General features: G+C 40.4%; 1 protein-coding gene across 19 annotated transcripts in view; it reads right to left on the bottom strand.

The window, feature by feature from the left end:
* Positions 1 to 25,622, bottom strand: part of LOC125770585 (glutamate-gated chloride channel) — a 97,466-nt gene extending 71,844 nt beyond the window's left edge. For 5 of the 19 annotated variants that reach the window (XM_049440333.1, XM_049440338.1, XM_049440330.1 and 2 more), the window contains exons 1-3: positions 24,318 to 24,780; positions 22,274 to 23,736; positions 2,384 to 2,419 (exon numbers count right to left, since the gene is read on the bottom strand). The gene's annotated coding sequence lies outside the window, so the exon portion shown is untranslated. Of the gene's footprint in view, positions 1 to 2,383; positions 2,420 to 22,273; positions 23,737 to 24,317; positions 24,784 to 24,826; positions 24,954 to 25,072 lie in introns of those variants that run through there. The other 14 variants (XM_049440327.1, XM_049440331.1, XM_049440329.1 and 11 more) reach the window with 9 other exon arrangements.
* Positions 25,623 to 25,900: the final 278 nt, after the last annotated feature.

The following is a 25,900-nucleotide window of genomic DNA, read 5'->3' on the forward strand; positions in this document are numbered from 1 at the left end:
ATGCAATATCGGATTACACGAAGAATTTAAATGCAATTTCATTTAAAATATTTTTCTGTTTATACGTTGTCTACTTGTTGTTTATTTTCAAGCATGTTTAGGTGTTGTTCATTAATGTAAAAATTCATCAACTCTAAATCACTTCGGTAAAATATGTATAAGGAAAAGCACTCCAGTGACATAACAAAAACAAGTTTGCTTTTTTCTTTACACCTTGGTGGTAAGCCTTACAAGAGATTTAATCGATTTCTAGCCTTGCTCATCATAGTACATAGCCGAGGATGCTACCAACCGGGGACCCTGGACGTATGAGTTAATAATTCAATGGATAGCTACCATAAAACTTAATTGCCATCCGCTTCAGGCATCAGCGATACGGCCAAAGTAATCCAGCGTTGCAACACCTTCAGTACCGTCATCACACACACGCCGAAGGACAACTTAAAGCGTTCACTATCTAGCCTCAAAACTACAAACAGGAACGCTCGAAACATCGACCCCAGGTCGGTTCGTTCGTTTAAAACCACCTGAAACTGCACCATCCGTTGGCCTTCACGTACCGTGGCGCTAGGATAAGTTTGATGGGAAGGGTTTTTATCTGGAATTGACGCAGTTTGAAAGCGAATTATCGATGTTTCGTCCATGAATAATCGAGAGCAGACGTTGCCATACCCTGACCCGGCAAAAGCGATGTGCAAGTATTAAGAAAGCTCAATAATTGAATACCCATCGTCTATATTGTTGAACGGTCGTTTTGTTTCTTTTTCTTGCAATTCGGATTAATTTGTAATTTTCATCCTGCGCTAAAATCGATCAGACTGTTGTCTTGTCGACATAAATTCGATTTAAAATGTCGAAGGCTTCCCCTTGAAGACACCCAATCGCTTGTTTATGCATAAATCAATCTCTACCTGTTTAGTAATGGCAAATCAAATTAATCTTTAATGTACTTAATTTTGGCACACTCTTTTCACTTCAATATTGCTATTATTTAACCAAACAATACACCAAAACGTGATAAATGGCACTAACCGTAGCCAATACATCACATGCCGGTGCTTGTTTTGTGGCTTCCCCAACTATAAAGTCACCACATTTGTCACTTTTTGGTCTTGTCATGCGTGAAGATGATTTTGAGCTTCACACAGCTGTGGAGGAAAGCTTTTTCGTTTTTAAGGGAAGGTTATGTTTCGAAGAAATTGTTACCCGTCTTGGTGTGTTTTTCGTAGCCACACACCACTCATGGGGAGAGTGTCATGGTTGGCTTATTGCTTCCTTAACCATCAATCATGTGTCTGAGAATGCTGGCAGACATCAGTTTTGAAATGTGTCTGCCAAATGTGATATGCCAACGGGAAAAAAGGGATACACATTGTTTGATCATTTTTGTGCGGTATTAGCATTTTGTTTTTCTTTCACCGTTTTGGATGACCATACTTATCATCCGTTCGCTGAAAGGTTGGACGTTTGTTAGCAACAGGTAGGAGAGATTTGGGAAGCTTAGTAGCATAAAGCTTTTATGACTCTTGTGGTTTTTGTGATCGATCAATAGGAGAGATTAAATAATGAAAAACTGAAAAAAGGTTTTAGAATGATGGAGCAAAATATAATCCGTTTAAATAATTAATTCAATGCAGCAAAAGTTTGATGAAACAGCTATTCCCATCTTTGGAACCAGGGCAAGTAGTAGAGGAGCTAATGAAATTCAATAGAATTACTTAAAATTGGTTTAAACAAACACGTAGTATATCTTGTTCCGAATTTCCAAAACTTCTTAATGACTTAAACTTCTTAATGAGATTAATTATTCGACATGCTCAAACTCCTTCCTTATGTGAAGAATATCATACAAAAAAATGTTTCAAGCGAAAAGTTTTGAAAATCCAACATTCTCAATTTTTAAAATTTCGAAGAAATGATGCGAAAATAATCATATTCCAGATCTGGTGGGACCATGTTGGAATCGTTTACCGCGAGCTTCTTTGATCGCACCATCTTTGATTGATAAACTGGTTGGCAAAACAGCTAAAAGACTTAGGTTGAAAGAAGACAACACACAATAAAACCAAAATTCTTCTAAATGAAAATGTTTAAATCGTATTTAAATGTCTGAAACGAAACAGTCGACACCGTGCTGTAAGCAAAACAACGGCACAACTATACAGAACTTTTATCGCAGTATTTAATTTATGTAAATGTATATCACGGTAGCCGATCGGTAACGAAACAATGAGATAATAATTCACAAAAGTTTTGCAATTACACGAAGCGAAAGTATTATTATTCCTAACCCAAAACGAGTAAATCCTACGGTGTGCAGGGCAAAAACCCGCCAGCACATAAAACCATCCCGCAGAATATGTGTCACGCTTGGCCATCTTACCGAAACAACGCGCTTGCAACTGCTCCGTGCATATATCTGCAAAGAAATAAATGCAAAACAGAGAAAAACCATCGTTAACGGATTCGTGCTGGCACCGTACGGAGCATCAAATAAATCAGAAACACAAGACACACACACACACCGGACAACGTAAGACACACATAAAGAACGGTTTGTAAATGAACGAGCTACGAATAGAGGCAGAGACAAGAAGATGAGCAAAAAATTATTTAAGAACGAAACAAAAAAAAACATCCGCAAAAAAGCTTTCCTTCGCAAGGGCAAAAAACTATATCCTGGGGAAACGTCGAAACCCAATGTAAACACTGCCGGTAATTACTCTCGAAAAGTTCCTCTTGAAGCGGGATGCTTCATAACGCGCTCGGTTCACGTTCCTGTTGCACGTCCCGTGTTTGGTACCGTGCGGTACCATGCCACACCACACGAGTAGGCTCGTAATTACGAATGAAGATGCTGCACCGTACCGAGAACACAACCAACGTCAAATTGGAAGCGATTGTCCGAGGATCTGTAAGACCTCGGAAGGCAAAAGCCGGCAGACACTAACACACACACACAAACACACCTCTTACGGGACATGAAAATGTGTTCCCATAATTATTTGCCCAGTGTTGTCCCACAGCTGTGCCAACACCGGATCTGCCAGCTCGTCCTCACGTACATCGTGGTAATGGAATGTGAGATTTCGACGTGTTTTCTAACAATTCATCATTAAAAACCCGGAGCGATCTTCTGCCTCCACGGTAGGTGTGAATACTTGAAGAAGTTGCACCATTCCATGGTACAGAGAAGCCATTTTTCGGTTCAACCACCCGTCATGATCCCCAAGGTAAGGGATGGGGGGAAATCCTTCCCGAAAGGACAACCTTCCCCGCTTTGCCGCAATTTCCTCAAGCATCATGCCCTAGCTAAAAACCTGTTGGCGGGAGATAATAATGTTTGCACATTTAACTTTCATCTCCATCGACCATGACGTCCCGGGCTGCGTCGTGAGTTGGTTTTCGTGTCCAGCATCGATGTCACATATTTTTGGGTATCTCTATGGAGGCAGATCCAGGAAGATCCAGTCAACTAAGGTTCTAGAACAATGGTGCAATCGAAAGCTTTTGGCAGGCAGCCATGTTTGGTGAACTTTTGGGGCTTTTTGAGGTGGAGAAGCACATCACTTGACAACGTGTATCCTCGTGAAAAGCGGCAAGGCTCATTCTTCTGCCGTGTCGTCTAGGTCGTAATGTGCAATATACACTAGCTCGCCACTGCAGCTACCTCTCGTTTTCCTTAACGCAATTGGATGGAATAGAGAAAAGAGAGAGAAAAAAAAAGCCTCATCTCCAGTGCGCTTCTTCAACCTTGGGGAGATGGCATATCATCTTTTTGCCCTTCATCCAAGTTATGATCATTGGGCACCGTCCTTCATTCCTACCCTCCGGACAGTTTGCCTGTTCTAGAACAAACAGTTTCCCCCAAACGAACGGTTTGTTTGCTTTCCTTCTGCGCGGGGGGTTTTCTGGGGCGGAAAGTTGTTGCGAAAATAAAAGGGCAAGATACCGAAACCTGTAGCCGAAGGTGCCAGGGTGGTTAAAATATGAATGAAGAAGCTTTTGTATATATTTCATTATATCGCTTCTTGCGGGTGGGGCCACCCTGGGCATACGTGTTTGTGGAGCGTCGAGACGGAAAAAAGGATACATATTGTCGATGGGACGGGAGCATGGTGAGCCAGTTGATCCGGTTCCTGTTCATCATTCGCTCTGCGGGTAGAGGGAGGCAAATCTAATACCCGGTGCAAGAAAGGACTTTTATGTAGCACCACTCAGTCGAGCACTTTCACTGTTCTGTGCTGTAGCGTTCTGTTGGTTTGGCTTATTATTTCTTTGCTCGGTGCTTCTTCCTTCCCGCGCTTGGTACATTTGTGCAATCTAGCGTTTGAGCTTCGTAAAAAATAATAATGAAATAAAATCTTCACTGGAAATGTGTTTTGATGGCGTACCGAAACAAAACAAAACGAAAAGCGCATCACATCCAGTGTGTCCAGTGTACTGAACATTTCTTATTTTGTTTGTTGTTTTGTCCAGAGAATTTTCTTCATTTTCTTGTACATCCTTACTTTCAATCTTATGTCCACCTTTCCTCAGCTGTTCATCTGAACGCCATTCTTGCGAAGTACCCTACAGAAATGAACCTTTGTGCTTGTATTTTTTTTCTTCTTCCTGTAATGTACTTTCTTAATTGTGGTTCCGAGTAGCGAATCAGCGCCATCGTTCAAGAAACCGGCTAACGAGCATCATTTCGGAAGCGCGCTCTTTGAAATTCCAAAGACACTGGAAAGTTTTCACCAGCACTAGACGACTTTGATGAGGGAACCGCAAAGTTTTTGGACACCGTAGAAGGTGATGGTGAAAAAGAAAAGTTTATAAATCAAGCTTATGGTTGTGATTCATCCACCGGATAATGGCTACGGCGAGGTTAAAAAACATAAATTGTTCATCGCGGAAAAGTTAATCATTTAAGGATGCGTGAAGATGATTTTATGAAAAATTAAATTGATTTCCAGTCAAGCAGCATTAAGTATGACCTCAAAACGAACTTTTTGGTTGATGACTTTATTTCTTTACAACAATTATTTCTTAAGCAGTTTAGCTTTTAAAAAATTATTTAAACAATAAAATATTTGAAAAATTTTAAAAAAACATTATATAAACTGAATCCTTTTCATTGTATTATTTCTACGTAAATTGTTAAAGAAAAGGATCATCCAGTAGACGAAGATCGGCACGTTGCACCATACTGCTAGGGTGTAAAATTTTAACAACCCTCCGTGGACCGCAACAAAATGAGGATTGCAAAGGCAATGTAAAGGCATTAAAATGTGAAATAAAAGTACGGGTTTGCACCGAAGTACGGGACGCAAGAAACAACCAAAACTCATAATCATAATTCCTAAAAGCAAACGCGAAACGTTTCCGCCCATCTTAAATCCTGCTCCCAGCAGGAACGTTATTTCTAGGAAGCTAACAACGAACGTTTCTGTACGTAAATGATGGATTGAAGCAGACAAGCTTCATTATATTGTAGCTTTATTACATTCTCGTACTGCCAGTTTGGGAATTTGAGGTAGATTATTATAAAGAAGCTTTTTTAAAGCTCTTTGTGTTGAGACTCTTTTGAAGCACTGGTTTAAGGTTAGAGCTACAAAAAAATATTATTTATTAAACAGTTGCTTGTATGTTTCACATTACCTTGAAAGATAGTAATTGCGCTCAAATTACTAGTAAGGAAAGCGTGATAGTATCTAATTATGTCACCAAATGTAAGGTACATCAGTACTTTGTGTCACCTTACCGGTCGTCAACAAATTTGCCCGTTTCAATTTTATGGGTCGAGGTCAAGACGAACACGCAAAGTGCACCAGGTTAATGGTGCCAACAAGCTGTACCTACCGAAGGTGCTTGATTCTTCTAGCAAAGAACCGCAATTGCATGTGTAGCGAAAGTAATAGTTCTAGCCAATGTTCGCATAAATCGTGCAGCGTGACTGTGTCAATGTCAAAGCTAATAATGGGCTTAAAATATCAAAATCACTGGGACACGTTTGCATGTAGACATTGTAGGGCTTATCTAAAAACAAAGTTCGTTAAAAGAATAATTGAAAATAAAAGAAAAAGAGTTTTTTACCGCAAGTAAAGTTAAGTCCTGCATCGACACTAACCTCTATGCGTTTAGGTCAACCGCATTGAATGGTAAATATGTACTAAGGACACGTTTTCGGAATGTGGCACTATTTCAAGGCGCCACCGTTGTGCGATATTGATTTTTAAGGCACCCCGGCACTTAGCCCAAAAACCAGACGCCAGCTACTGCTGCAATAGTTGGCTCCAGCAAGTCCAATGCCTTTCCCTTTTTCCTTATAAATTCTTACCGGTACGTGCCATCGGAAACCTTAACCAATTCAACAAAAAAGCCTTTTTTCCCATTTTCCATTTTCCATCCTCAGGGTAGTTAGTGAACCCCCGTTGTACATGTGCATGTACCTCGCCGGAACGACGCGTAATCCAGCATTCGCACGGTAGGAAGCAGGAATTATTATTACTCTGGTGACTATTCCCACTTGCAAAGCGAACTTTGACTGTATTCACGGTTAAAGAAACAAGCGAAGAAAAAACCTACCGTCACACTACGAACCCTTTTTACCATCACATGCACATGTTAATTCGGGACGGCAGAAGGTTTTCATGTCGTGGCATGGCACAACCGAGCTTAGCTTTATAACGGGGTTGAAACACCGTAGCACCGTACCTTGCCACAATTTACGATTAGTTCGTGTTATCGTCCCATAACAGAAGCAAACGAAACATACACACACAAGAAAAAAAATCATTCACTTTTTAGCAAAAAAACGAATGAAAAACGAAAGCATACGGAACGGTGTACCTTCTACGGGCAAGAGTACAAATTCTAGCTTTCTCACTCGCTTTCTCGTTATGCGCTGGAAGTCAGTTGCAGGTACAAGAAGCAACAAAAAAACCGAGCTTGATCGAAATAATTCAATTTTTTTAAACCAACCGTTGCAGTGTGTGTGTGTTTAATCGTACGTTTTGCAGAGTAAGATCCGACGATTATTCCCATGCTCGAACCAGAAGAAGGACGCCAACAAGACGGTACGGTGCCGGAAAAGGGAATCGCCGAAGCTCCGAACACCGAGAAAGATGGACTACCGTCTACCTAAAAACCGGACCACAAACCGATGATAGCCGTTAAGCCTTGAGGCTACCCTGACCATAAATGCAAATTAACAAAACGCACCTGCAGCTGGTGTGCAACCGGTGCACTGCGGTGCTCGTAATCCAATCACAGAAATGCACCACCACCAACATGTGAACGTGTAATTAATAATAAATATCGAATGAAGCATTTTGCTCTCGCCACGTAATAATGTACACGGAAAGGGGATTGTTGTACTCTCTGCATGGGTAAAAGGAATGGGAAAGCCTTCTTTATAGCATCAGCACTGGAACCTTCCTTGGAGCTTGCTGAATACAGAATGACCTTTCGCAGGGATAAAAATACCGTTTCTATAAACCTTGACTTGGACTACGGCATATAATTGCAAAAACCGGGCTTGACGATGGCCTTGTGGATAAACAATGTACGAAAAACTAAGGTACACATACAGTGTCCACTGTCATACCGTTTTTTTCCTCCTTTCACTTCCATCTATTCCACAATTTGTGTCCCAGAGTGGAGGAAAAATTTATTTCCAACACGATATGATATGCATTTATATTTAATTGGACTAAACATTGTCCAGACTTTTTTGGTGCTATCTCGTTTTTTCCTTCTTCTTTGTTCTCCTTTTCTTCAATACGGAAGAAACTTTTTAATGGTAATTGCCTTGATGTTTTTCTTCGCTTTTCATTCTTCAATTTTTGTTTTATTTTATCGAGTGAAGCATATTCTTATCTTGCATTCAGAGCACCTCGACCTGACATTTATGAGTGCATACAATGGAACAATGTTCTCTGGGTGGGGGGAGGGGGCAATTTATGTTATCCCTTTTTTATTGTAGCTATTGAAACACTGCATACGGGAGACATGACCATATGACTAAGTACCTGAATGGTGTGTGTCGGAATTCGAGCAGATAGTTTTAATCTGGAAACAGAATTTTATTTACAGTGTGAGCTATCTTTTAATTATCTTGGTCATGTGACGTTCAATAAATACCATGATTTAATTTTTTTTTATTTTCTTAATGAGTGAAAATAGAAAAAGATAGATCTTGTAGCTTGTACCATAAAAAAGAAATATCTAATAGAGGAACTTAAACATTGTAATAAAAATTAATTTTCTTGCTAAGCAACCAGACAACCACACAATCGCTGTGAAATTAACTTTAACCAGAATGCCTGAACGACGCGAATCAACGAACATTATTCCTATTTTGTCTTGCTTGTTCTTGCGTACAAATTCTCTCACTCCAATACCATCATCATGAGAGATAATGAACAGCGTAATATAGACGTAGAGAACGATTCGAGCGTTTTCCCTTTGTTCATCCACCGTTTCTCTGGCCAATTTCTGAGCTTTTTTTTGCTGTTTCCGTTTCCGTTTTTTCGTCTTTCTTTTTTTACTTTTTTGTTTCATGTTCTAACCACTGTTACGGAAACATTCTCACCAGAAACGCCAGACTCATTTAATCGCATCATTTTTTCTCATCGTCGGCCGCCGGAAAGCCATTCCACGGGCAATGGTCGTGCAGCGGTCGCAGCAGCACCACAACGAGAGAGAGATTGAATGTCTGCCCAATGAAAATGGGAAACTTTTTTCCACGGAAACAACCCCTGCTCAAAGTGATTCATGTACCCTATCGACCTCTCGGTTTTGTGTGCCATCTCATTTTTCAGGGCGGGCGTACAAGTTTTTTTTTCTGTTTTGTGTTGCAAACATGTCCTCATTAGCCGAGCACTGGGTGACAAATTTTCGGCTGACGGTGTGGTCATATTTTTCTGGATGACATTTCCTACTTGCATTCACCGGGTTACACATGCTCCCGTGTGATTTATTCTATCTCAGTCCCAGCGTTAGGACAGCTGACAGTAGATACGGAACGCTTTCGCCTGTCCATCTTGTGACGGTGAAGGTGTCTTTTCTGCCCTGGTGATAAGTTTCGTTTCCAGCTACTAAAGGACTAAAGGACATTACCTCCGCTGTCCTTTACAGGACATTCCGGTTGCATGCGTGTGTGTGTGGCTGTGTGATACTTCTGGGAGTTACACCGGACACACCTTTGCCGACCCAGAAGGGACAGGAAAATGTTTTATTCATGAAGAATGATTGAAAACATAACACCCTGGGTTGTAACAGGGAACCCGCTAGGGAAAACAAAAGGTGATTCGAAAACAGCCAGCAAACCGTTCGACTCGTCAAATCCTGGCGAACGTGTTGGCAGTGGTGGTGATGGTCGTACAATTTTCCTTAACGACGGTAAGTGTTTTGAATTATGTTTGTTTCTTTATTATGATAGCTTCTTTTCGACCCTCCGAATATTAGAAAGCAAACAGGCTGCAAACGGTTCCAAAATAGGTTTATAAGAGATTTTGTTTTTGTTCAGCCAAAAGTTTGACGTATGAAGGTGATAAAAGCAATATAATATATGATCATTTTATATGATATCATAATGAAAAAATTACATTTAATCCTGAAAAAAATGAAACATATAAATTCTATCTCACAGTCCCCAATAACGAGGAAATTCCAAACATCAAAAGATTTAAAATGTTATAGATTTTTTTTTCATTCAATGTTTAGGACAATATAAATGAAAAACTGAAAAAAAAATCCTAATAAAATCATGATAGTGATGATTGTGATTGTGAAAAGAGAAAAATGAAGTTAAAAAACAGTGAAGTTAAAGAAGAAAGATCGAAATAAAAAATAACAAAATTCATAATTTCAATTCAAATTAAAAAAGTTATGTTCAAACAGTTTTCAAAATTCCATTTCCATCAGATCAAATTGTAAATTAGCCTGTAACTTTTTACTACTTTTTACTTACGAATTCAAAGCATTCGCTTTTAATGAGTATAACATTTTTCCGATGTATTTTTTTTTTATTTTTCGTCTCCTTTTGTTACTTGCACTCACTCACGTGAAACATTAACCACCGAATGTATGACAAGCGTACGGTAGAGTACACCATTAAAACCAATATTATACCTCCCCCAGTCACGTACATTTTCTACCGTAATTGATATAAATTTTCCACTCAAAGAGATAATTACGATTCGTGCTGCAAAAGGCAGCCTATAGAAGAAGAGAGTGAAAAAACAACCCCCCAGGCAAACAACAAGTATCCCGGTGCCGGATATTCCATTTATCTGCTTCAGATGCTTTGTATGCAAATGGGAAGGGTGGCAAACATAAAGGTAGACAAGGCAAGAGGTAAAATTATCCCGAAACAGCACGAACTGCAGGAAGGAAACAAGGATAAAAAGGGAATATTATTGCATCGTCATCACCGGCGATTGCAAAAATTTGCCCCGAATGAAAGCCACACACGTGAACCAACAACAGTAAATGCAAAAAAAACCACCCCTAAAACCCGCCCTCCGTTAACCCATATTTGCGAATGCATTCGAAAGGCATTCATTAATGAGTGCAGGAACGCGACTGCAGCTGCGATGGGATTTCGTTGCATTGCATCGTGCATTATTTTTTATGCAATTTTATTTTGGCAAGCAAGAAAAGCTTTTTTTTCGACAATCTTTCTTTGCGTGTGTTCCCTTTTTCGTGTGTAATGATGTTTTGTTCGTTTTTCGTGTAGTAGTTTCGTACAATTGTGTTTTTTCCTGCACACTAGCATCGGTTTCAGTGAACAGCATTTTCATTAGCATTGGCCCTATTTCATGAACGGCTGTTCCTTTTTTGTGTTTTTGAACCCTTCATGAGGTGCTTGCCCATCGGTTCGTTCACCCTCACACCTCACTTGGTTCTGCTCCCATCACTCTAGTTTTTTTCGTAGACACTTTCGTTGGTGATTTTAAATATTTCACACAGCATCGTGCACACACAATCGAGCAGCAACGTGTCATCAGCCGGTGTAGCATTCGAGTAGGGTTTTCTGTTGGGCCTGGTAGGTGGTGGATTTATGAGAAGAAACAGAAGTGTATAGAAGGCCACATGTAGGCAATTCGAGTACCGAATAAACCAAGCATTACCCCGACTGCTTTAATATAAAGCTAAAAAAAAGTTATTCACACATGCACACACACACACACACACATACAGAAACATGCCAAACAGTCTATGGGCAGATTGGGCATACCACGAGGTGGTGGATGGATGAAATTTAAATATAAATTTTTGCGACACTCCCTCGCTAACTTCACCCTCCATTAGCACCACACACTCATCCGCGTGAGAATGATGTTGCGACCCAGATGCGCATGGCCTACCGTTTGAGTTGTTCTAAAATATTTTCTTTTCACTTTTAGCGTCACCTGACCAGTGGTACGGGAATTATTTTTTTTATAATCCGATGTGTACATTTTAGTACATGAATGGTTCGCAATTGAGAGAAATGTGACGAAAAACAATATTTTATAGCTTAAAACTTTCATTTTATATTTAAAAGCAATGAAACCGTTTTGAAGCAGAAAAACTAGAAAGTAAATCGAAAACCCATCGCAAAACATTAAAAAAGCAATTTTTCTTTTCCGCACACATTGCACTGAATCGATATCAAAAGAGAAAAAAAAACCAAAATCCTCACTCACGACCTTCACATCATATGCTCGTGCCGGAACGAAGGATATGATCGTTCGCGTGGACATCATCATCAGCCTGATGGCTTGATCGTCATCCATAAATGAAGAAGGCGTGAAAACCTTCTCGAAATGAATTCGTCCACACTCACCGCCCGGGTGGGGACACGTGCAGCGACAAGTGGAGCCATGCTGCCAAAGAAAACGGTTGACGGACGGCCGAAGAAAAACACATGTCAACAAGCTAGTTTTCCTCGGCTATTGGCTCCAAAATAGACAACGTACAGGATGGGTAAACCAAAACAAAAAAAAAGCGGAGCGAGAATCGCTACTACAACCCGCTCCATGTTGGAGGCCGTCTATGATTGATTGAGCGAATCAATTTTCTGTCACCGGGTGTGTGTGTGTTTTTTTTTGGAAGTGTCAGCAGTACCGGCACCTTCAGTATCTGTTAATCGAAGGCCTTGTGGAGTTATTTTCGGTTCGCTATAAGTGTGGAAAACCCGACCCCGAGTAAGCTGGAAAGCAAAAAGAAACAGTTGTTTCAGGGAATTAAACACGAATGACAGTTTTCTTTCTTGACGGCAAGCACAAGTTATTAAATCGATGTTCAGCATGAGTTTTGTTTTTTCGTTTCGTTTTTTCCTTTTTGAAAAAAATGGATACTGTTACCATATACAACATTGTAAGGTGGTTAAATTCACTCTCACACACGCTAATAATTGTACAAATTACATGTGTTTTAGCACATGTTTTCATTATTAGAATACAGAAGACAGCATCGAGGGAATAATAACATCAGTGTATAATTCATGATCACTCATGAACGCGATGAAGAAAAATATTACGATACATTTATTTCGAAGAGAAAATTAAAAACATCACAAAAAAGAACCGAAAATGGAAAAGCTCCAGAAGGGTATTAACAATAATGTGCAAAAATGTGTTCAGTCCGGTTTTATTTACCTTTTCTTTAGCTTGGCAAAGAATCAAACTCACAGGAAAACATGAGTACCTCACCGAGGGACAGCGTATAATGTAAATAAATACTAACGCCAGATGTACCAAACCTACATGGAGACGCCTGGTGTTTTGTTCTACCGAGCGAGAAAAAGTTGCAAAGAAAAACAATTGCAAACGGTATGCATGAAACTTATTGTGTGCTCTTACTTTAATTTCGGTATTTTATTTTGTGAAGTTATAATTCAGTGTTTTTTTGGTTATTAATAAAATTTATTCAATTTCCTTGTTTCTTTTTCCAATGCAAATTTTAACGTTTCAATACCCAAAACCGCCGTGTTCGATCTTATATATTTGTAAAACGACTTTGCAAAAAAACACTACTTCATTAGTATATTTTACCAAATTCACATAAATTTGGTAAAAAAAACTCCATTGCTTTGCACACCCAAAAGTAAAGCTTTTACTTAACGCGCGTGTGAAAAACAAAAGCATTAATCGTGGAATGAAATTTGCAAAAACCGCGCCGTACTTGAAGCAGCGTAAAAACCGTAAAACGCAACATAATTTGTACATAATCCAAGACATCCTTTAAAATGCTTCCATCCCGTTCGGCATCCATTGCCACGTGCACACATTTTACACACAGCCGCGGTAGAAACAGATACACATCCATCCAATTTGCACGCATCGCGGCAATCGAGAAGGACCAGGCCGTTGGCATCCACCACCACCCTTCCCCGCATCCCTTTCCTTCCCAAACCACCCCTTCCACAATGTCCCCTTGAGGGATGAAAGATAATTTATGGAAAAAAGGTATCTACCGAGAGCATAAACTCCATTTATGCCGTTCCGCTCGGTGGGCCTTTTAATCAACATTCAGACTGAGCTACTTCGGTGGACCGGTATTTGATGGGGTGAGGAAGTGGGGTTTGGTGGGTGGTATAAGAAGCAAGATTGGAATTATCCCACCAGAAGCCGGTTGGGTTTGTGTTTATTTTTCACCGACTGTTTGTTGCCCGGTTCTGGCTGGCGGATGCAAAAATTCCGTAACCATCGTCTGCGATGATGCTCGGCTTGATAAGAGAATTGAGCAGTCGGAAGCCAACTTTATCGAACAAGTTTATCTTCGGAAAAGCAAACGGCTTTATCAAACATTTAAGCAAGCTGGGAAGAGGTTATCGGGTAGTATCTAAATGTGTACTTGATAAATGTAAATGGCCGCCCATTTTGCTCGATCCACCGTCATGCTTTGTTTTGTGCGTTTTAAAGAGAAAGGGAAATATCCATTAAAAAAATATCACGGCCAATTTGTTGTTATTGTCCAACAAAAAGTTAGAAGCGATTACTTACGAGTTAACATACATTTTTATCTTTTATTAGAAAATTAATTTATCTTCCTTATAATAATCACATGCCTGAAGGAATTCATGCTACGAACATGCAAATTGTTGCAATTCGATCAAATCTAATCTTGCCCAAGACCTAACTCCCTAACGTCAATCTATGGCACTAGAAGGAGGAAAAAATCGAAATTCAGATGCATCTGCAATTACCAATCCGTGAAACGAGCAAGATAATCGAAATTGATTTTTTTTTCATTTCGACGGTTTCAAGCTACATCACAACCCTTTCGAAATCTTGCGTGATGTCCTCTAGTAGATACAGGTTTAGGAAAAATACAATAATTTTTTTTTCATCAAACGATGTTGATGCAATTTCCTGTGCTCGACATACATACGCTGCTCGATATTGATTGCTCGAACATCGTACGACTCATTGGAACGCTTCATACGTTGCGGAAACGCGTTGCAACACACACACGCACACATGAGTATGTGTATCAAGCCAGTATGTTTTTTTTGGTTGCTGGAATCAGGAATTCCAATGTGTTTCGCACCCTTAATCGCTAATCAATAACGCATAAAAACTAATGCACCCATTAAATTTTCAATAGCAATTTTCCGGTGACTCCGTTTTCCCTGCGCAAATATCCTCTGTTTGCATGCCCGTGGTGAGTTGCTTGCCATTTCGTGCAGTATTTAAAAGGTGGCAGAACGTATGACAGAAGCCAGCCAGTGTAAGGGTTTGGAAAGTGCAAATAAACTGAACACACCGCAGGACAAGAAGTATAAAACCGAATCGTATTGCCATACGACACGTCAAACTACTTGCGTTACATATTTTGAGCTAACGCGAGTCGATAGCGTCACATAACGACGTCGTAAAGGGAAAATTAAAATTACACACACACACACTTGTCGTGGATCATATTGCATCAAAGTGGGAATGAGAATTCCGAACCTTCGGTGGCTTGGTGAATACGCGTTAGGTTGTTTAGTATGTCGTATTTCTTAACGAGAGCATAACATACTTGAGGAGTTTGCAATAATTGCAGAGGGTATGTCATGCTGGTTTTAAATTTGATTTCAAGCACGAATTAACGAAAACCGGATGAAAGGATTTCCTCTAATTATTAATAAATTTAATAAAGAAATATTTTTATAGCAAGTAGTTTTAAAATCTAAAATGGTTCATAATTAATTATTAATGTTTTTACAACTAATGATTCGACCCAGTTTTTCACCCTATTCAGGAATATTTTACATATTTCTTTTTTTTGGGACAATTTTCAAATCATCATTAAACGATACAATGAAAAGCCTATTACCATTTTCTCGGTATTATCATTTCTTCGCATCATTTTATGGCAGCACAAAATACCACTTTGGAACATGTTCACAATCAACCGTACAATTTCACGCTTCAAACTTAATTCCATCATAATCAGTTAAGGTTAAGTGGACTAAGCTTTTGCCGAAACAAAAGAAAAACTTTCGGCGCTTTGTTTCGCCGACAAGGCTACCGAAAACCGTCGATTGGCTTGCTGATTCGTTGACTGATAAATGCACCACCGTCGAAAGTGGAAACTTCTTTGTTTCCAAATTCCCCCCACATCAATCCAATCCTGTTGCCGGAACACTAAAGCATTTTCACATACTCAGCACCCAAGCAGCAATGGATACTTGGTTGGTGTGTGTGTGTGTATCTGCAACCCAAAACGCAACAAGAACGACCCATCGGAAGGGTCGAGGTGCGGGTTCGAAAGTATGTGGCCCAAAAATTCTCAACAACAAACTGGCCCGTTCCAACCGGATCTCGGAAACGGACTCCCGTGATGGAGTTGTACAGATAGCGCAACCATGAGTCATCTCATGTTTTGGGAGAACATTGAAACGTTCCGCTGGCTTGCAAGCTCCCCATGTTTTAATGCTCTTTGTTCTTCCGAACGGTGGCAAGCTTTCAGCGTCATCCGTGTTGGGAACGTTGGCAACTCAATCTCCGAAATTGTGTGATGGAATTTTATAGAGTCACCCGCACATGCCACCGGGTTTTACATCCTGCTTTTTTCGGATACTTCACCGCTTGGTGGTTTTCTCATACCATCCCGTTGCTCGTGCTGCGTGTCACACAATGAACGCTGGGCTTCAGTGTATCGCTAGACTTACAACTACAACCCAACACGAGCGCATGATACTGTTCCTCCAGTGGTCTGTCCGTTGCATTTGTTCGCGTGGATTCGTGCGCTTCCGAACAACGAGAACCACTCAACGTGCCACGGTTCACGACGCAAACTGTTACGCAAGCGATTCTTGGAAAATGGGCAATTTTTGCTGCTCCTTTGTTCCTGCTCGATTTTAGAATGCAAACTACCGAAACGAATTCTCGACGGGTTCACATTCTGAACCGGCTATGTATGTATGTAACTCGATTGAACCATATCATCACACACTGTTACACATTCAAAACAACAACAAAAAAGATATTGAATTTCATGCGAATTTGTGTGCGTATTTGCGCTGTCAGAACATTATATGTAAACTAATGTTGTAACTCGATTTTTTTATTCAAATGCACACAAATGTGCGAGTTAAAATCGAGCAAGGAAAGGAGTTCAACAAATGAACAGCAAGCGAACGGTTTTTTTTGTTTTGCAATTTTGATCTGAAGGATAAAACTCTGTCAATCAAACGTCTTTCTTTGTAAAAGGCATACATGAAAGTCCGATACCGTTTCCATATTCGTGTTCCGAAATCAAACGGAATTGGATAAGCATTTCCTGGTTGGTGTTTCAGGGGTTTTGTTGAATAAAGCGCAAATTATGCAAATGTATTCGACGTACGACGTGTACAATGAAACTGTTTAGTTCAACTTGCCGTTGCATAATTTTCATCGAAATGATTTACTTTCCAAGAAAATAGTGTTACTTAGTATAAAAAATATATTGGCTTGACAGACAGCTTATAAAAATACAAAACTAACAATCATTGAAAACTTTGTAAAAAAACCTACATCATGGCTTCGAATTCTAAAAAATATAATATTTAACTACAATATTTTAATTATTTTTTCATTGAATATTTCAATAACAAAAAAATCGTTGTACAGCGTCTACCAACAAAAATGCTGTACGTGTAACTATATTTTTTCCACTTCTTTGAGCTTCATTCAACGAACCAATGGAAAACATTGCCAAAAAATTGTGTTGTTCGCTCCTGCTAGGCATCAATAGGACGGGCCGGGTCGTTGTATTTTACGTTATGTCTCGGAATCATTATTTTTCGCCACATTTCATCCACGGCACAGCGCAGACGGTGGTGAATTGCACCGAAAATAAGTATCATTATCGATGAATTATGATTACACCGGGTCTCGAAGTTGGCCCAGTCCGAAACATATCCGCTGTCATGGTAGAGCAGCATCACCATGCCCAATCCTACCGTGCTAGACATGAGTTTTGTTCAAACCTTTTTATTTCCCCACCCGGCCGTTTTCCAAGCCATGTGGATCGTAAGTGTAACACTCATTCGCCCGCCGGTGAAACACCAGGCGTCTCCATCGTTCCGTACAAAAATCGAGCGGCACCATGCGTCTCCATTAGAATAAATGTTTCATTTTGCCACCCGTTTCGTGCACGGTTTCCCTGTTTTCGCGTAGCAAATTGACTCACTGTTTCTGCCATTAACTTAGCCAGTAAGTGTTATAATACGAGCGAAACAGAGTGAGCAGGAGAGAAAATATAGCAGCTAATAAAAACAACGTGGAGCGCGAAATGAAACGTAACCAAGTGTATATAAAAATAAATCTAAGCCTTGTTTCACCGTACGCTGGTGTCAGTGTCCGAAATAGATGGGAAAAGGTAGGCATACGGAAAAAAAATTCACCAAAAACCATTGGTCCGCTCGTACCAGCGATGCACATCACATCACTACAACCAACATCAAATAGCTTAGCAAAATGGTCAAACAAACGAAAATATGTCAACATCAAGCCGATTTCGATTGCCCCCCTACGTTCGAATATTTGTTGCCTACGTTTCTGTCCTAGATCGGCATGATATTGGTACGAGGGAAGATAACGGTGTGCTTTGCTGCCGTTTGGCTACGGCATACTTGAACGCATATTTCCGCGCATACCAGCTAGTGGGAAGCGAACGATGCGCGTCTCTGTATCGGTAATGCTGAATTATTTGCGAGGTTTTTGGTTGTTCTAGATCATGGGAAGAAGCATAATTCGCTACAGAGGACTAAATCACAGCAGAGTGGTCGCCGCAACAACGTGGAGCTCTGGTTTGTTTAGCTTGGAAAAAATTGAACGTTAAAACTCACAGGTCTTTTATGTTGTAATATTGATTATTTCATTCAAAAACTATTTTGAAGAGAAAGACTAAGTTTGTTTGTTGAAGTTCATTCAAAATAAAAAAAAAATTAGAAGAAAGTTTTATTATCCTAACAAAACTCTCGGTACGCAAGAAATTAAAAATGTAAAATATTCAAGCAATCAATTGGGAATAATAGAAACTGCAATAAAAAGATCGGCGAATAAAAAAAAACATTCATACAGTTCTACTGAACGATTCGCTTGGGATTGAAACATTTGGGGCTACCACAACAACTTCTACAAAATTTAACAAAACTCCTGTTTTTTTTCGAAACCGCTCCGTAACCGAATACTATCATGCCTTTACCATGGTCCATTTAAATGCATAAAAAGATCCTGTTTTGTGTTTGGAAAATGCTGTGATTTCGGCGTTCATCCATACTACACCCTGCCACCGAGTCGGGGAATATACAGACGATGGTTTGTAAAGGCGATTCGGATCGGCAGGCGACAAAGGACTATTTTATCCTGTCGGTTCTATTTCCTACCACCAAACTCACACCCGAACAGGCTCATTGTTCGTCCCCACTCGAAAACCACCATCCCCCGTGTGCCCAGCCATTGCCTGGTTAGCGGTGCTAAGAAAATCCGCTTAATGGTGTAAACATTCTGAGACGTTCGCCACGAAACGCCAGACGATGCTTCACAGCTTTGAATATTTCATACGGTTCCGCAGCTGAACCGAGATCCACCGTGTGTCGACACTAGGCGACTTTCCCGTATTGTGCACCATTGATTTTACCCATGGTTGCGCCCATAGTTGCGTATGGAAGAAGCAAAACCGCGCTGCGTTCAAAGCTTTTCCACTCGAAAATTTGATCCCATTCCATTTTCCCTTTACATTTGAGCTTTTTTGAGATGGAACCGAGATATGAGAGTGTGTGTACTATGGGGAGGATTTTTTATTGCCACATAGATGCGAAATTTGAACTGTTTTCACATTCGTGTGTGTCCCACGGCAGAAGAGAGTTTGCCGAAAAAATGTGGGACAAACATTCGGGGCGGGTACATAAACTATCAAATGCTCGTACGGATTATTGTGAGATGGAGAGAAATAAAGTGTTTGAGTAACAGTATCCCTTGTGTGCCTGCTTTGTAGCGTGCTGGGAAGAAAATATTCATTGTTGCTACTTGGTTTTGATGGAAGAAACGGTTCGTTTTTTTGTGACAACACATTTGATGATGTCTTAAATAATAAATATTTATCTCCTTTTTTGCGAAGAATGAATTGAGCGTTCATTTTGGTGATTTTGTGAAAAGAATATGAGTCCTGTTGTCAACATGTAAGCGACTTTATAGGACCATTTAGTCTGGAAATAAATTCAAATTTTAAATCCTCTTCAAACATTCTGAACTAACTATTACTTTAAGAAAATTGGGCAATAAGTATATTTATGTATATATCTACAAAATTTAAATTATTTATAATTTTCATATCATCTTTTCATGCTGTAATCACTTAAATTATCTCTATTAATGTACTAATATTAATTACTGCAAAATTCCTCTATTCTCTCACCTTCCTTCCCACCCCTCATGAATCACCTGTTCCGTCCTTCACCTAAAACAAATCCGTCTACGCGGCGTCTCAAATTTGATGCTTGGCATCGGTAGCCGCAGTCGAAATGAAACAAACTTTAATATGTTGTAATCCCTTCCCTAGCCCTGGGCAGTGGTTGTGAATACGATCACTGTTTCGAAATGCACTTTCTTTCTACAGCTACCGTCACTATCGTACCGGTCGGAATGGCCGTGAAAAACATGGGGAACGAAACAGAGGACCTTAACATTCTTTCCCACCTTACAACAAAACTCGCCCTTGATAGTTTCGACACGTACCACACAGGGCATGTATGCAAAAATAGTGTGCATTTGGGTGTGCAACAGTCCACACAAACACACACATACAAGCCTGTAACAAAAGGCGTCATCCGAATGCATCCGAATGGTGCGGTTCGTGCCAGGGCCGGCGTTTGTTGCGTGGTTAAAATAAACATAAATAACTGTTGCGTTGCGTTGGTGCCATATCTTGTGCCACGGTAACTGTTGCTGAACCACGGCCAAAAAACCGAGAGCCCGAATGCCAACCCTAGCCAGACGACTTGAGCGGTGAGGAGGAATGTTTAAGATTGGGAAAAGAGAAGAGGGTGGGTGGAATATCCGAAAGGAAGGCTTTTTTCCATTACATTAGCTAAATCCCTCGTATGATACGGAATGATAAATAAGCCAAAAGCCCTTGTGGTGATGATCAATGCAAGAAATCGACTCAAGTTTTCCCACGGACACCGCAATCTTCTCCACTCTTCCGCTCCTTCCTCCAGCCTCGTGCGGAGGTAAGTTGAGTGCACACGAACGTCGAACGATTTAATTCAATTGCATCCAATCCGACCTGATCCGTAAGATAAGAAGCATGTAAGACTCTTTCATAAATCACCTAGAACTAATCCGATTTTGCAAAAGGTGAAAGCAGGCCCACCTACCCCGCCTTACCGTGTCTATTTCCCATAATCCCTAGAACACACGCTAGCAATTGAACCCGGGACAAAAGCTAGTGCAACTTAGCAGGTGCGACTGACATCTAAATGCAGGTTAAATCGATACAATGTCTAATCCTTAGGGCCACCTAAAACAACTGTCCTACCTTTTGTTTGCATCGACTACGTTTGTAAGGATCTTCTTACACTTTAAACGGTTCTGAGGGATTTTCTTGATTATGGTAAGGAAATTGATAGTAAATTTTCTTTATTGGTTTGTTATATTTTGAATTTTAAAATTCTAAAATGACAACTATTTCATTTTGTACAATTTACATTTTAATGTAAATAAATTGAATTGACAAAACTATTCTATAATATTTGAGTAATAAAGTCCTTTATTGAAAACTGTCCCTTCAAATGAAAAACAACGATAACATCCACTTCAAATATTTCAAATGCTGTTGGGTGCACCGTTATGCACACACCGTGCTGACTGGTTTTGAAGGTACTAATGTACACAAACAGACACACAAAAACACTCAAAACCAACATGTTCATCCCACCCTCCCAAAAAAACCAGTCCCAGAACTTCCAAACTCGACAAATCGGATTAAGTGTATGAGTTAATTTGATTTTATTTATTTTTCCGTCAACCTAGCTTTGTTTTGTTTTTCTTCCCCTCTTTCTCGCTCTTATTCGCTTCCTATCGCTGTCCTGAAACTGTCCTCACCATGACACTGCAATAGCGGTTTTTGGGAGGGAAATTCGCAAACGTTACGCACAAACCGAAAGTGGGAATGGGAATGGGAAGCCAGTTACCCATTTCACGAGTTGTATGTTATTTTCGCTGTTTTTTTTGTCTTGTTTTTAATTATTGACATTCACATGTGTGGCACACGAAGAAGCTGCGATGCGACATTTTAATGGCGTACGGCTTCGCAACACCGTCGGGCAGATTAGGGAAGGGTTTTTTTTTTTTCATTACAATTGCACGAACGTAAATATGAATATTGGGCAGAAGAATACGGGAGTGTGGAGCAAGAGTGGTGGGCGAAGAGAGGAGGAAATCTAAATGTCACCCATTCTTATTTTATTGTGATGTTTAAATACCTACTTGATGGGTGTTACAAGAGGACTATGTGTGTGTTTGTATAACACAGTAAGATCGTGGTGGTGAAGTGTTGCAATGTAAAATCTACATTACTTCGGTATTTTAATATATTTGTTAATTTTCATGACTCCCCATAAAAGTAAAGTTCTTGCTTTTCATTTCCGTGTTGCCTTGTTGAGGGGAGGAAAAACAAATTAAGCTGCTTTAAAATTTTCAATAAACATTACAATTGAATCATACAAAATCTTTCTTTAAAATTCTTTTAAAAAAAGACCCTAGTTGTTCATTGAGGAAAACAAAAACAAAATTTAAAGAAAATAATATCAAACAATACTTACGAGTTCTGCATTCGATTGGACTTTACTCTTGGTCCCCTTTTCGGTCGTTCGTCAAAGCGCCACAGTTCGTTAGCCGTACAGCTGTGTCTACTTCCAAAAGTGGGCTACCAACACACTTCGTTTCAAACTCACAAATGGTCAACCTCTAGCATGCCAACACACCGAAACACACACATACACATAAATGGCCCGGAAACGGATCTTGCACGCAGCACAAACGTTGAAGTGCACTAACCACTAACACTGTCCACAATCACGAAACCAAAAACACAAACACCCAAAAGCAATACAACAAAAAAATCAGACACAAGGAAGCAAGGACTCGATTCCCGAAAACTATTCTTTCACTAGCTGCACATCGGCAAAAACGGGAAAACTGCAATCCTAGTTGAATTCTGTTGCCTTGCTCGTTTTCTCTCACAGCTTTTTCTTCTTCGCTCTCGCTCTGTCACACACACATACACTCTTAATGAAGTTCACACACTTACGGTACGCGGTGCGCCCTGATGCTGATGTTGGGAAAACTTTCCAAAAATTTTCGTGAGCGGCAAGTGCCTTTGCCTTCACGCTTACTCTAACCGAGCTTTGCGTAGCGTATCGATTTCTACCGGATGTTTCGGCTCGTTTCCGTTCTAAGTGCGTTTTACTTAGAATCTTTTATTCACCACTTTACACTAACTCGCTCTCTCTCTCGCTTACTCTTTCGTTCGCTTACACACGCGATCGTTTAGACGGTTGGGCCATTTTTTCCAATTTTTTGTTTTTGATCGTGTAGTAGAAAGGCAGTAACAAAATAGCAAATATTTCAATGCGATACTATCATACGAACCGTTCTTTCCGCAAAGGATCTCGATGTCTCGTACGCTTGCGAAATGGTGCGAACTTTTTCGGCTTCCGATGCTGAGCAAATCGGCGAAAAATTCACTACAACCGAAGCCTTACACAACAATTACCCCTACCGAAAAGGGAGATACACACACGCACGCATACCTGCACACACACACACAGCATTGGGCCATCCAGAATACACGACCGAAACGGATGCTTCGAACCACCACATATGCACCGAGCACACGTACCCTTACAAACACATGTACACAAACACACGCACGCAGATCGTCACCACTAGTCACACACTCCCGGTAACTGCCGAAAATTCACATCAGACGGAGAGGTTGTGTTTTTCTTCTTTTTTCCTATTTTGGTTTTGCAAAAAGCAAAGGAAAACTTCGATTCCAACTACGGTTTGCGGCTTTTCAATTTTGAGTCGGTTTTCTTGCTTGCCAACTTCTCGCTACCGTTTGTGGCGTTTTTGTTTGCTGCACGCAAAAACAGCAAAACACTGACGGGAGTTTTGGGTGAAGTGTTGTGACAAAATGTCTAACTTCAAGTTGAACCACACTTCACGATCCTTCACGGGTACCCATCCAAGTTGAGGGCGGGCGGGGGTTTAGCTTGATGTACTGCAAATGCACGAATAATAATGATGATGAAAAACAAATGTTTGAAACAATGTTTTAAGATTGCAATTTTAGGTCTTTTGAACGATCCAAAAAAAAGGTTTTTTTTAACACTCGCGACTCGAAAGAAAAAAGCAATATAACAGCGGAATTTGATTAAAAATTACTAAATTTATTTGAAATCTGTTTCTTACTATTTTGCAGCCCTTTGCTATTATAATAATCTCTACTTTTAAACATGTGCACTACATTCAAAGTTTAAAGCATATTTAAATAAACAAATATATTTTAGTTAGAAATATTAATTTGAAAAATAAAAACATTTTACTTCGTTCCTTGGTAAACAAATAATTAAATTGGTGGATTTGAATTGATTAATTAAAATTACTTTTTTCTCCTAATTAAACGAATGTTTTACAAGCATTCATTTCCTACTCTGCGCATTCCTCTGTACTTCAATTTGTAAAAAGCAAATGTTCTATTTCTTCTGCAAGAGTCCCATGTATCAAATTGCAGTTCTATCTGTGTCTCGTTCACACATCTTGCAGCAAATTATGTAATTCCTGATGTTCGTTTTCACTCACAAACACACAATGCCGTAGTAGCAGCAGAATACAGTGGTTTCAGTTGAAGTTACTCGATCATATACACCCAGTGCTACAATAATCGTCACTTTATCGGTAGAGTGAATTTTTTTGTACAGTAAATTTCAACACATCGATCGCATTGTATCCTCTCTATTTTCCTACTCCACTGTTGGTACAGGTTCCTTAGCTTTTACTTCACCAGCCGAGAACCGCAGCGAATTGCTGGATAACTGATGCTGGATCGGTAGATCTTTGTTCTCCCTTTCTTTCTTTTGCATACGCACACATACACACAAGCACACGTACACACGCGTTTTCCCACCGCCAGTAGGACACCGTTGTCTACCGTTGGTTGCGCATACTACGAACGCCTGCAACGAGTTCCTTCGGCCGACTGAGCGAGTGCCGGTCAGTAACGAGCCAGTAACATCCAAAAGTGACTGTTATGGCGCTAGTCGGGTCCTTGTCTCGGCTTTTCACCCGACTAGTGCCCGAAAGGAACCCACCGAAAAGCAGAATGTTGATGGAGGATAGCAGGTTTTCGGGTTGGGGAAAAATAACGATGCACTACAACACTATGACACATTACACAGCAAAAGAACCAATGATAGAATTTGCAATAGGCGAGTCCAGTTCAATTATTGCACAAGAATTATAAACATCTCACGAAAGGAATTTGCACGAAATTGTCACGGACGTTTTTACGCTACCCGAAAATACTCCCTCTTACGTCGAAACGAGAACTAACGTACCGCGTGAGCCAAGCACCAAGTTGGTGGATGTTTTTCCGGTGAAAATCCGCAACGCACTGAGGGTAACGGTCGAATGCGCTGGCAAGTAACTGCAAAAAATGACGAGATCGCAAAAGAGTGCTCCGTGCCGCGGTGCTCGATCGAGACGAGAACACACTCAAACCGCCCCTATTCTCTCTCCATCAGCCACGAGTGCCACGTGGTGAGTGACGCAATGAGTGTATGGCGTAAGGGATGCAACATGAAAGGGAAACAAATTAAAAAAAGAAAATATGTCGCGAATTTTCCTTCACATGAAGCATTCTCGTCTGTTACTTCATTTCGTTACGTGCAGAGGGCGCTGCCTACAGTGAGGAGAACTATACTTCATCTGTTTGCAACTCTCACTCTCTTTCTCTGTTTCTCTTTACACCACACCAGCTTCAGTAGATCACCCTCGGATAAGTGGAAAATCGAAACAAAGGGTAACTCAGCGGTGAAAATGAGAACCATTGCGAAGGTGAATGTGAGTGAGCGTTCGAGATTTTCGTTACCCAAGGGGAAGAAATCACTCACTATTGACATTACAGCACGCGCCGTCGGAAAAATGCGAATTGCGACAACATGGCGCATGCACCCCAGTGTGTGTATGATACCCCGCTCCTCCAATTCCCCAACATGACCCATCACCCTTCAGAAAGCTGTGGGGCAAGGGTTAAATGGTGAGCAGCAGCAAGCGAACCGATCTGCCGCATATGATTTTTGCCGAACGGCACACCGATACACACGCACGGTTACCGGCATTCCGGTGCACTGTGAAAGAGAGTTGAATACGTAGAAAATACAACG

Source organism: Anopheles funestus, chromosome 3RL (assembly GCF_943734845.2).
Source record: "Anopheles funestus chromosome 3RL, idAnoFuneDA-416_04, whole genome shotgun sequence".
NCBI classification, from domain to species: Eukaryota; Metazoa; Arthropoda; class Insecta; order Diptera; family Culicidae; genus Anopheles; species Anopheles funestus.